We start from the raw sequence: 13,269 nt of genomic DNA, 5'->3' as shown, positions 1-13,269 counted from the left end.
TTGTAATGATGTGTAAATAAAAAGATGTGCATTTTCCAAAGGTGTTAAATATTTAGATACTGCCTGACCCACATGTGCAAATGAGGTATTTTTTGGTGAAAATGACCTCTTTTTTTTATCTCTAAATGCCATTTTTCCTTTGAGAACCCCCAGTTCCCAGCCCCAGTTAAAGATGTTACAAATTAGATTTTTTCCTGTGTTGGCCAATTTGAAATCTCTCTGGTTGGGGATGTGGGTAAAACTGGAAAAAACTCTGCTGGAATTGGCATTTTCATTCTGCTCTCCATTTATTCCATCAAAACAATCCTGGTGTTCCAAAGGAGGCTGGAATATTTTGGTGCCTGCATTTGACAGATGGAGCAGCCATGCAGAACCTGAGGAGATTTTTTCTTTTGAGGGATAAAGCAAATGTTTGGGAAAAAAATTAGAGAGACATCTCTGATCATTTGCTGTGTGCTGAAATCTCTGGGATATTTGAAGGAACAATTTAAATTTCATTTTCAGGGATGTGCTACAGGTTGTGAGCCAAGAGTGTCCTACAGACATGGATTAAAGTCACCAGCCCTAAAGGATCCCTCACTATAGTCCAGTTATCCCTGTGTTCCCTACCAGAAAATAGCCCAGATTTTAAATTATAATTAAATTACTAATTCAAGGCTTCCTTATATAGGTTTAAGAAAAAAAAAAAAAAAAAGCTTAAGAAATGTGTCTGAGCAGGCATGAGGGAAATAATATAATTTTACTTTAACACTCAGGTTAACGAATATGGACAAAAGTTATTCTATTAATTAGAATATTAGTAGATTAAATTATACTTATAAAATTCTCTAGAGTGCTCCCTGACATAATTCCAAAAATAATGGAAAAAATGCTACTTGATTTTATTTTTTTAATTTTTTGGATGATTTTTAAAATAATTTTTTCCTCAGCCAGTTGCTGGTTGCCCAAGGTAAGCAGGTGCAGAAGCAAGTCTGGATTTTATACGGATTGAAGAAGAACATGGTTGTGATCCCAGGTTTCTATCAGTGGAAGTCTAGACATGCATGTCCTTAGAATATTTTAGTGAGACTATATTTGCATTTCTTTTCAGGTCTCTGAGTCATGGGTCAGTGAATATTTTGCCTTGAATATGTTTTTAAGAACTTTGGAAGTTGTGAAAAACGGGTGCTGCAGGAGCCCAGTGGGATGAGATCAATTATAGGAGTTTAGCAGCCAGAGTAACTTCTGGCAGTGGGGGATGCTCAGCAACCAGAAGAATGTTAGTACCATTAACAATGAAAATTATAAATGCATTTTTCCCCCCACAAAAAAGACATTCTTAGGCTTGAATAACCTCTGCTTGAAAACAGCCAACTCATCCTCAAGTTTTTCAGGAGTTTTACATATTTTTTAGGTAACACCTGCAATGACTTCAGGAATTAGTTTTTTTACCAGGAGCCTTTTTCATTGAATCTCCACGCTGGAATTGGAGTTTTTTTCCCATAGTGAAGGAGAGCTCTCCTAAAATGGGAATATCTGTTTATACAGATGCTTTAAACTGATGGTGTTGTATGGAATGTTTGAGACTTAGATGAAATAAAGCAAGCTTAAGTAGATTAATTTATTTTGAAGCAGAACTTTCAAAGCTGAGATTTACTTCTTCATGCATTTGTTACAAACCTTCAGCTTCACAAGCAATCAGAGCTTGGTTAAAATGATTTTGTAGCTGGGAAGTATTGGACATGTTGCTCAGACCATCCCAGGAAGAACCTCACCTCTGCCATAACCTAAAATTGGATTTTCTTTACAAATTCTTGCTGATGGCTGAAGTGGGACAACAGTGGGGAGCCCGCTGCAGTGGAAGGTAAATGATGGCAGAGATGAATCTCCCCTGCTCCAGGGGCACACCTTGTTTCTGCTGTGTTTCATTAGTGCACTCAGTGCATCTCTGCCTCTGCTTTACACTCAAGGGCTCAGGTGTCTGCACCAGTTTTTGCCTCTATTGTAAATGCAGGTGAACCCAGTGGGAAGAAATGCTGATGTCTGACTCCAGAAGGCTGAATGATTTCTTTATTATAACTATGCTATAATACATTAATATAATATTTAAAGGAGATACTAAAGCTACAAACCTACTTTTCTAACTACCATATCTAACTCACTCACAACTCGTGCCCCTCTCTGAGAGTCCAGCCACAGGTGGGTTGGATTGGGTTGGATTGGGTTGGATTGGGTTGGATTGGGTTGGATTGGATTGGATTGGGTTGTATTGGATTGGATTGGATTGGATTGGGTTGGATTGGATTGGGTTGGATTGGATTGGGTTGGATTGGATTGGATTGGATTGGATTGGATTGGGTTGGATTGGATTGGATTGGGTTGGATTGGATTGGATTGGGTTGGATTGGATTGGCCACCAGGCTCAAACAATCCTCACCAGAATCCAACCAAGCAATCACCCCAGGTAAACAATTCTCCAAACACATTCCACATGGGAAAAACAAGGAGCAGAAATATAAATTGTTTTCTCTTTCTTTCTCTCTGTGCACCTCAATGAAAAATCCTGAGAGAGAGAGAGAGAAATGTGCTTGCCCCCTCTTTGGACACTTTTTAACTGCATTTGAGCTCTTATATCTCACACCAGCACAAATCAAAAATGCCTTTAATAGTTTGGCTGTAGGTATCTCATATATCCCATATGAATGGTGTGTGGATCTGTGTAAATCCACACATGGAATAAGTAGGAAAAGAAGGATGGTTCAAGCCTGAAATAACTTCTTGCACCAACTGGGCTTTGTTTCAGTTAATGTCTGATTAACACTCAAAATATTTTACCTCTGGTTTTTCAAATCATGTCTGCACATTATAAACAACAAGGCAGAATAGGTTTCTAATTTGTATTCAGCTGGAAAAATGTTCTATAAATCAGAAGAGAAGTTTGCTCTCCCCCTTTGGTGAAGTACAAGAGAATTCTGTTTCAATGAAGCATGCAATTTTAATCAATTGTACCCTAAGAAAAGAAGACAAACAGCTGCTGCTGGTTAATTGGTGAATGTCTCCACCAATGGACTCATCATTTATTCACTGCCTTCAATGCTGAAAATAAAGGTGTTAGCACCCTGCAGTAGGACTGCCTGCACATTTGGGACTGAGCAGCTCAGACTGTACATGAAGAATTTATTCCAAGAGATGAGGGTGCGACCTTCGTCCTCCCAGCTTCATTGTTTTCATCTAATAATCACATTTCCTGTGAAAGGTCAGATCTCTTGTGTGAAACCAAGGCAAAAACAAATTTAATTCCTCTGGCTGAAAGATTCATTTCTTGTTAGGAATTACACCAAGCTCTGGAGATTTCCCCAGAACTCTGACAGAGGGTTCTGGGGTAGAACCACAGGTTCCTGTGGGCTGCAAGGGACCCTCAGGGGTCACTGGGTCCAGCCTTTGGCTCAGGTTGGATCCAGCTCTGGGTCTTGTTCAGTTGAGTTTTGGAGCTTCTCTGTGTTCCAGTTTTTTTTCCCTCCATGGTAAAATAAATTCTTTTCTTGTACCAAGTCAGAATTTCCCACCATCCAGGGTGATTTCTGGCCTTCCACTGTGCACCTGGGGGAAGAGTCTCTCCATCATCTCTTTCCTTCCTCTCCTCCAGAACTCTCATTATTTCTATTTATTTTCCACAACCTCTCTGTTACTTTCATTTACAGCTCCACTTTTGGGTTGGGATTTTGCCCTTGTCCCTCTTTTCTGACTGATCATTTGCAGTGGAGTTGCAAACTTTCCCAGGGAAATACAGGAGTGAAATACAAAACTTCAACTTGACAAAGGTTGGTGTGATTTATTCTCCTTTTCTCCCTTTTCTCTCCAGTCTGGTTCCCTCCTGTATCCCCTTTTCTTTTATCCTCCTTGTGAGTAATTTTTGCAGCAGCTGTGCTCAGTTGTTCTGTTCTAATCTTTTGTTTTGCCCTTGCCTCTAGGTTTGTTCTTTGAATTTTGTTTTTGCAGTTTGTTTCTTTGAGCCTTCCTTGTCCTCGTTTCCCCTCTCCAGCCATGGTTTGGGGCTTCTCCACATCATCCTGGGACTGTTCCAGTGCTGGGTATTTACCTGAAAAATGTTTCCTTTGGGTTGATATTGGCTTAATATTTCCTTTATCTGGCTGATAAATAGAACCATAAAGATGTAAAATTGAAACATTTTACATTTACAATATGTAAAATCCAAACAACAGCTCTGGGTTCTTTGATTTATTTATTTATTTATTTTTTTTTTTTAGTAAAAATAAGTTAAAATTCAAGTTAAAATAAGTTAAATAAGAAAAATAAGTTAAAATTTATCAACTCAAAGGATACAAACACTTAATTTGATCCTGTTCTCTTTCCTTTAAAGGGTATTTTTAAGATGGGCTCTGCAGCCATTTCTAAGTCTCTGCAGAAGGCCCTGTCTGAAATATTTGATTGTAATAATGATATCAGATCTTGTAGAACTTTGAATCATCTGTCACATTAAACAGCAAACTGAGAATTGGGGTTCTGTTGTTGAAGTAATACAGTAAAACTGAATATCAGAGCATTGTATGAAGAAGATTAATCTTCTACAGCAGTGGCTTAATGCTGGGTAACTAAAATGAATGTTCCAACTATTTTTTTTTGGAAAAAATGCTTTGTGCTTTGCTTTCCATAGGAGAAGCAATGAATGGAGAACAATTCCATTGGCTGTTACAATGCAGAGGCATTTTTTAAAAATAATTCAAGGAGGGTAAGAAAATGTTCTGGTCTGAAAGTACAGATTTAGAAGTGCTAAATAGCTTTATTATGTTGTTTAAATGTTTTAATAATGGTGTTACACGATGTTCTGTAAATTTCATTTACATTATAATTGCTATTACAATGTTAAAATACCATCAATGAGATGCTATTGTGCTTCCAAAATTCAATTATCAGTGTATCTTCTTTTAGATCAGGCTTAGCTGTTGTGTTTGCAAATTCTAGATAAAACTCACTCTGCAGGCATCCGCAGAGAGCTAAAAGGGAGAGAATAAAGGAAGTGGAAAATTCAGGTATACTGAGAATTTATTTTTATGTGATATAGAAAGGCCATACAAACTTATCTAAAGAGAGGAGACTTTATGTCCTTCTGAAGGTCTGTAGGGACTTGGCTCTACCCAATAATGATATTTTCCCCCTTCACTAATCCATGCATATATTCTTAGATTTGCAAAGAAAGAAATCAAACAGAATTAATATCTTTATTTAAACCTGTGTGTCCTGAGTTAAATTCTTTCAGACTTCCCCTTAACTGCCAGGTAATCAGCAGGCACTTTTCCAGTGTCAGACCTCTCCCCTTCATGTGAATTTTGTGAAGAAAACCCATTTCTCTGTATTCAAAAGCAAAAATTCACTGTAACTCACTGTACCCTCTGCTCTGCATCCTACTGATTATCTCCCCTTGGAGCTGGAGGTGGAATTGTGCCATTTTCACTGAAAATCCAAACTGTAGTCAAATGCCAGCCTCTGTTTGTTGGAGGTCAGGTTTTAAGTCCCTTTTCCTGAAGGATTAAAGAGCTGCAGTTAAGTAGCTCTGGCAGGTGAGTTCAGTGTGCAGCAGCTCTGCTTAAAGCAGAAAGCTGAAGGAAAAGTGGCTCTGAATTAAATCAACCTGCATTAGGCGCTGCTTTTCCTTTTCAGAATTGAAGGAGTTTTCTGCAGACCATCCCAATAATGTCACTTTAGTCCCAGGGTTCTCTAGTGGGTAATTATGTCTTTAATTTCTAGGCTGTCACCAAACCTCCATCCTGGGGCTCAGCCAGGGCAGCCCAGGAATCACAGAACCTCAGCACAAAGGCTTCTTTTGGGATCCAGCAGCTGCCTCTCCCCGGAGCTGGGGAGAGGCATAATCCATAAAAAAAATCCATAAAAAGCCCCGTGTGCTGATTGCTGCATTGTCTGACACCCATCCAGCCCCGGGGTTGGCAATCACCCAGCTCAGGATGGAGGGGAATTTGATCCAGTTGTTGTTGGCCTCCAGCAATCCCTGCTGAGCACCTGAATTCCCGCTGAACATTTTCCTTAACTCTCTTGGCTTTTTCTTTCTCGGGCTCTGGTCGTCCTCAGAAGTTATTTCTATGAGCTGTAACTTGGAATTTCTCTGTTGGAATTTTGTCCTGTTTGCTGGGACAGCCACACAATTTCAGTAGTTCTTCCCCTTGGAGCATCCAGATGTTTATCAAATGCCTTCTGCTGATTTTCTCAGTATTTTGGTAACCAGTGCTGGTTTTCCTGGGCAGTTTGGAGCCCCACATGCAGCTCTGCTGTCCTGCCTGGAAATTGGGTGATTTGTGGAGAAGGGAATGGTGTGTCCTGCTTTCTTTCATGGCCTGTCCATCATTCTGGGGCTGCTGAATGTATTCCAAGAACCTGTGGGGTCACTGGTGAACTTTTCCTTATGTCTATATTGTCTCAAAATTTGTGAGATTTCTTCTGCATTTCTCAAAGTAGTGGATGTTATGATTGTCTGTCTTTGCTTGAAAAAAAAAACAAGTTTTCTGTTGTGTTTTCATCTCTGTCAGAGTAGAAATTTGCAACCAAGGAGCCAGGGTTTGAAACCCTGCCTTGAGCTGAATTTGCTTCATTTACATTTTTACTACACATTCAGTAAATGTATTGATGTGGTATTGAATTATTAACTCAGTGATGGGGTAAAGCAGTAAAATGTTGTGTTTTGAATGACATTATACTTTGCTATTTCCAAGACAGCAAGGTTTGAATGTGAGTTTAACCAGAGTTTCACTGACACATTTCCATGGGGGTTGTTGTGCTTGCTGGTGGGATCAAATACATCCCAGTATTTGGAAAAGCACTGTGATAAATAGATTTATCTAAATGATTCAAAATGATTCTAAATGAATTCAAAAGTGAAAAAAAAAAACCAAAACAACATAGCTGGAACTTGGTTTTGATGTGATTGAGTGTTATTTGGCCAAGCATTGCATTGAAGACTCATTAATTGAGACACTCCTACAGTTTTGTTAATTGTAACCTCTGAGAGATAAATACAGGTAATTAATCACCTCTCAGATTTGGGCCTGACTGTAATGCAAAGAACCAAAAAAAAGAGAACTGCCTCAGTACAAACAGGTTTTCTACACAGCACAGGGAGATTTTTGGAGTAGCTATCCAACTAGCAGGGACAAAATTCTCATTGCACTGAGGACTCTGTGCTAACTTTTTGAAAGGCATAAAATAATAAGGTTGGTTGCAACAGCAGGAGGCTGGACTTGATAATCTGGAAGATTTTTTAAGTCCTGTATTCATAAATTTTAATATACTGGTGGAAGGTGTCCCTGGCTATGGCAGAGGGTTGGAACTAGATGATCTTTAATGTCCCTTCAGACCCCAGCCATTCTGGGATTCTGTGATATATAGGTATATAACTATATATAAAAGATGTAAAATGCAATATGATGTGACAGATGCTGTGGTGCCACCCTGAGGGACAGGAGAATCATACTGACAGAGGATGTCAGCTGAAAATCAGCACAGTGAGCTGATCTTTTCATTCTTTTCATTTAAGAAAAATGTAAAAGAATTATCCTGCTGAGCTATTTCTTTAGGTGGAGGGCTAAAATATTCTAGGGTTCTTTCCCAGTATTTTTATTTTGTTTTATTTATTAATTACCAAATCCTCGTATCTTTTTTTTTTTTAATTTCCTGTTTCTGGTGAAGGTTTGGAGAACCAGAGGGATTTTAGACCAAATGAGGAAGTGGATCAGCCAGGAGCCACTGGTGTGCATGGAGCATCTGAGGCACAGGATTCAACAAAAAGGGAGGAAGGATGAGAATGCCAAGCACACACTTGTTAAAGTTTAAACCTGACTCTCTCTGCTCCTACAGGTGCTGGAAGTCCCCTGAGAGCAGACCTGAACTCAGGCAGGAGAGGTTTCTGGCTGGGTGGGAGAAAAATCCCTTCCCCAGGAGGGCTCCTCTGCCAAGCAGCAGAACAGGGAGCACAGAGAGGTTCTGCCTCCCCTCCATCCCTCATTGTCCAGCTCTGACCTGGAGAAATCCCTGGTGTGGCTTCAGAGCTGCCCCTGCTTGGGGCAGGAGCAGGGCTGGAGCCCTCCCTGCTGCTTTTGTGATGCTGTGATGGAGGCAGGTGCAGAATTCGCCGAAGAAAAGGTGCAGAGAGAAGATCTCTCCATTTGTGCTGGAGATAATGTGTAATTAGGGAGCTGCTGGAGGCAGGAAACAGCTGCTGGAAGCTCTCCCAGGGCACAGCTCGCCAGTGTTACAGCATGGCAAGAACTCTCAAGAAGACACTGGCCTTCAGCAACTGGTGACAAATCTCTGGGGAATAAAATAATCTGAAATACCTTTGGATGTTAAGTAAGAAAAAGGTGTTTTAAAGATTTACCCAAAGGGAAGGAAACCTAATTTTGGAGCCACACATTGTTTTAGAACAGAGATGTAAGTCCAGGTCCTTTAGATTTCAATAATTTCCAGCTGGCATCTGGAAATACAAAGGTCACAGCCTTGTGCCAGAGTGGGAATTGGGGATTCAGCAGGAGGAAGAACAACATTTGGTGCAAAAAATGGGTGTAATGACATCCTTTCTATGGGCTAATGGATAGGGAAGGCAGTAGGAGGATTGGAATTGGGATGTGGATTTCTCAGTGTTTGTTTCTGTGCCTGTCTGCCTCTTACCCTCCTCTGACATGAGGCAGAGGTTTCAGAGAGCTCTTAGGAGTGCAGCAAGGGTTTCAAATATATTTATGCTGTTATTCCTTATCTCCAAGAGGTCAAATATTTTCAGATGTCTCCCATGTTAGAGCTGGGTTACCACTGGCACATTCTTGCTCAGAATTTCACCTGGCATTGAACACATTTAATTATTTTTTTTTTATTAATAATGATGTCCTGATTTTGCAGCAGGTTAAATTCCTTTTCTTCTGCACTTTTAATGATGATGTTGGCTACTTTTGCTGGTCACCTGGATATGATTAAGTACCTGAGCTCACCAGGTGCTATCTGGGAGGTCACACAACTTTTCAGGGCTGCAGTTGTCCTGCTCTAGCCTGGTGATTGATGGTGTTGAAATGAAAGAGTTTCATCCCTACACTTTGCAGAGAAGGCAGCACTGTCCCCAAAGTGAGCAGGTTAATTTTTATCCTCGTGTTAATTCTGCCCTGATACATTCCTGAATCCTTTGGGCTCTTGCTTGATGGAAACTCATTTGCCCAAAAGAATGATGGCAATGGGCTCAAAAAAGTGGACAATTGTGTAATTCTGGCTGGAAAACAGAGCAGTGGATAAAACCCTGCTGATATGGCAGCAATAACTGGAATAACCTCTAAGTCTTTAGGGCAGTGAAGCTTCCATGGTAGTGGTTTTGCAATTAGAACTCCTCTCTTTGTCTTTCCTTCATAGGGAGCAGGGTGGCAGAAAATTAGGAGTTGATACAGGAGTTGATAATAGGGAGCCTTCCTTGCTTATAATCCACATTTTTAATCAAACTACAGCATTCAGTTTTATTTGCAGGTTACCATGAAACAGGAGATGGGCATGATTGCCTGGATTTGGTTTCACAACAGGCATGGATGTGTGTTAGCAAAGAAAATTGGATATATTTAGTAATGGCTGAGTAAATATTAGCAAATGGATGGTATAATTAAACCAACAGGGTTGCAGCTGATAAGCTCTGATCAAGACTGCTGGGTGGCTGAATGAGAAGCTGAAGATTCAGAGATAAGAACTGATGGATGTAATGTTATCCTAATTGAGAAGAAGGGAGCACCTAAAGCATGGAGAAATGAAATTGATGACCTGTAAAACAAGCTGAGATTAAAAAAAAAAAAACAAAAACCAGCTTGATAGATGCTCCTGAAGGGACCAGAGAGGGCTGGGTATGTGTTGGATAAGCTGCAGTTTTTCTAATGTTTTTCTTAAAGATGGTCAGGATAATGTGCAACAGTAGTATGGGACTTAAACCTTTAAGTAATACTTAAAACTTGTGGGATAAAATTTAGTTTTGCATTTATTTTATGGAACTGAGGGTGGTTTTTCCTCTCTCCTCACAGATCCCCTGTTGTGAGCAGTGATGGAATTCTGTGTCCCTCTGCTCCCAGCATCAACCTGGGCTTATGGTGAACTGGTTCCCCTTAGGGGAGGGAGAAATGCTGCTTTGGAAGAGGGAAGGAGGATGAAAACCATGGAATGGAGGTTTGGTAGCAAAGAATCAGCTCTGGGGAGCAGGATGGAGCACAATTATTCTCACTTACTGGGTCTTGCTGTCCCAGCCATCAGGAGGTTCCAGAGTTTCTGTCTCCACAAATCAATTCTGCTGGAGGTGTGTTACTCCAGGAATTCCATGGCTAAAGTGTTTGAAATGATATCATTTTTATTATTTAATGTGTGTGCATTGCTGTAGAATATAGCCTCCTGTCCATGCTTATGGAGTGATGACTTCAGAGGAGAAAAAAGAAAAGTTATTTACTAGGACCTGCAGTTCTCTGGGAGGCATTGCTGGGGGGAAACACGTCCTGAGAGGTGAAATTTAGAAAAATTCCTGTTCAGCAGTCACTGCTGAGAGACTTTTCTCTTGAGTTTTTTCATGTTCTTTCCAGAATGTGTCAGGAAAATCCACAAACATCAGAAGGAGACAGAGGAGTCCTGTGACTTTATTTGAATAAAGGGACAGAGATTAAATTAAGGGCTCCTCTTCTTACATCTCAATTTGTCATTACAAACCCTAGTTATTATTAACTCAACCCTTTTGAACAACCTGGAACATTTGAAACACACCCTCCTGACTTTTCCAAGTGTGGTCCCTGCACCAGGTGTGGCAGGTAGATATTGAGAATAAAGCAGACAATGAAAATATCAGGTTATTTCAACAGTGGAGAAAAGTCAAAGCTGTAGGAGAAGAGAAATCCAAACTGGGAACATCCTGTCAGTGTAATTCATCTATTCCAATCAATCCATTTAACTCTTTCCTGTTATTTATGGTGGTGCTCCTGGAGATTTATAGTGCTCGTCTGAGATTGCAAAGCTTCATCACAGAAACCAGACACAAAAAAAGGGGGAGAAAATAAAGGGAAAAAAAAAAAAAAAAGATTCCCTGGAGAGGTTTTTATAAAATCTTCCTCTGTAAACACCTATAGGTTTGGGATTTAGATAAAACTGGCTGGGAGAGCCACAGGGACACAAGAGCACAAGAGGGATGTGACAAAAAGAAGGAAGGAAGGGCAGGAAAACAACCCAAAAGTGATAAAAAGGGAAAATGTGAAGAGAGGGTTTGCTGGATGTGGAAGTGCCAAGGCTGTACAGAGTTTCTTGATGGGAACTGAATAGGAAATGTGATTTTTTAGGGGCAGGCAGTGCTCTGGGGGTAGTGCTAAAGCAGAGACCCCTGAGCCCAGCCACTTTCCCCTCTGGCTGTGGGGAAGGACAGCCCTGCTTGACACTGGAAATTTCAGATCCAGAAACTTTAAAACATAAAAATAATATTAAAGCCATTGCCCTGTAGTTTGTCATGTCTTACTGAATCCTTACTGAATGTTGGAATTCTATAAAATCTCCCTGCTGTCTTAAATCCACACAATTCTCTGTCTTCAGAGCTGTTATTTTGGTTTAATTTTGGTAAGTAATTACAAGTAATAGCTTGAAGGTAACTGCAGAAGAAGGGGTAGTCCAAAATGTGCCCAAACCACATTTTTACCCACATTTTTAGGGAAAAAAAATTCTACAAACTGAATGTATTCATTGAATGAATATATTTTTCATACATTCCTAAAGCACTCCGAAGTTATGCTCGTTCAAGGAGTTTGATGAATTTTCTCAGCTGTCCCTGACCTATATTTTAATTTAAATATGTATATCTCCTGCAGACTGCCTAAAAATATCTCCCAAACCATCTACTTGTTGTAGTTTCCAAGTTCCTGGGCTTTACTTCCTGCTTTACTTAGTGCTAAAATCAAATTAAAGGGTTCTGTAGCAGTGAAATGCCTCTGCTTTGCATCCTTGTGTGGGCTGCAAGGAGCAGCAGGGGCAGTCAAGCACTTTGGGACTTGATGCTTCGTTAAAACCTGACTTGATAGTTTAATTCCAGGCAGCAACACCCTGGATTAGGTGGGTGTAGGATGGAGATTCCACCTTTCAAACAGGATTTAGGGTGATTTTTCCACTCAGTGCTGTTGGGGCTGCAGGAGGAGTTACCCAGGCCTGCAGTGGGAGATTTTATTAGTTCAGTTTTTTGGGTTTCTTCCCTTGTGAAAAGGGAGATTCTTTCCTTTCAGTATTACAAAAGACTGGAAGTTTTCACAGGTAGGTATAAATAATCCCTATATAGAGGTTTTCTGCCTCTGAGTTTATTTTTAAATGGATTTCCTTCTGCATTTGTTGTGATTTTTATTTGTTTGGAGCTTGGTCAATTAGCTCGAAGTCAAGAAGAAAAAACTAAGAGAAAAACTGCTGATCCCTAGTTTGGAGATGATGCCTCAGATAACTTTGATTTTTCCTATCAAGAGAGTGAAAAGATGAATATTTGGCCCCAAATGCTGTAACTTGCCTGTTTCACCTCTATTATTCAGATTTCTGGGTCCTTGGCACTCTAAATTTTGGAGCTCAGCCTCCTCTTCAGCATCTCCTCCTGTATTTAAGTTCATCCATGGGATTTACAGGCACAGAATCCTTACAGAACCCTCTCGCACACAGAGTTAGATGCAAAGCAAGAAATTCAAATAAACAGAAATACTTTTTGGCATTCCCCTGAGGACATTACAAAACTGCTGGGAATTAAATACTGATTTTTTTTTTTTTCTTCTCTACTGCTTCCTTTTCCTCATCAAGACCTCTTTTGCTTTCATGACTGTCCCTTTAGTAAACAAAAATTAGCATTTCTTACCCAGCCGTGTTAATATTCATCTTTAAATTTTCCAAGAAGGTGCTTCTGTACTTCAAATCATGAGCTGCTTGTGCAACAAATTTAGCTTCAGCTCTAGAAGTGAAAATTATGTTCACGTTGTTAAGGCATCTAAAATTCTTACAGAAAATTAGGCTAAATTAATGAATCTTTGTAGAAAATATATATTTATATATTTTGGATTTGAAATTAAGTAATAATTTACAGTTTTGACAGTAAAATAATCTGGTGTATTTGCTAAATAAAAGCAAGAGATATATGATAAATATATAAATGATCTGAGGTCTTTTCAGATCTGTTCCTGAAAGGGCTGGCTTGGGGGTTTAAAAAGTAGTTTTAGAGGTCTTTATGTCAAGTAACATCAAGATTGCAAAGTAAAA

The sequence above is a fragment of the Vidua macroura genome, chromosome 8, assembly GCF_024509145.1.
Source record: "Vidua macroura isolate BioBank_ID:100142 chromosome 8, ASM2450914v1, whole genome shotgun sequence".
Classification (NCBI taxonomy): domain Eukaryota; kingdom Metazoa; phylum Chordata; class Aves; order Passeriformes; family Viduidae; genus Vidua; species Vidua macroura.
Note: the sequence above shows the minus strand (reverse complement) of the source record.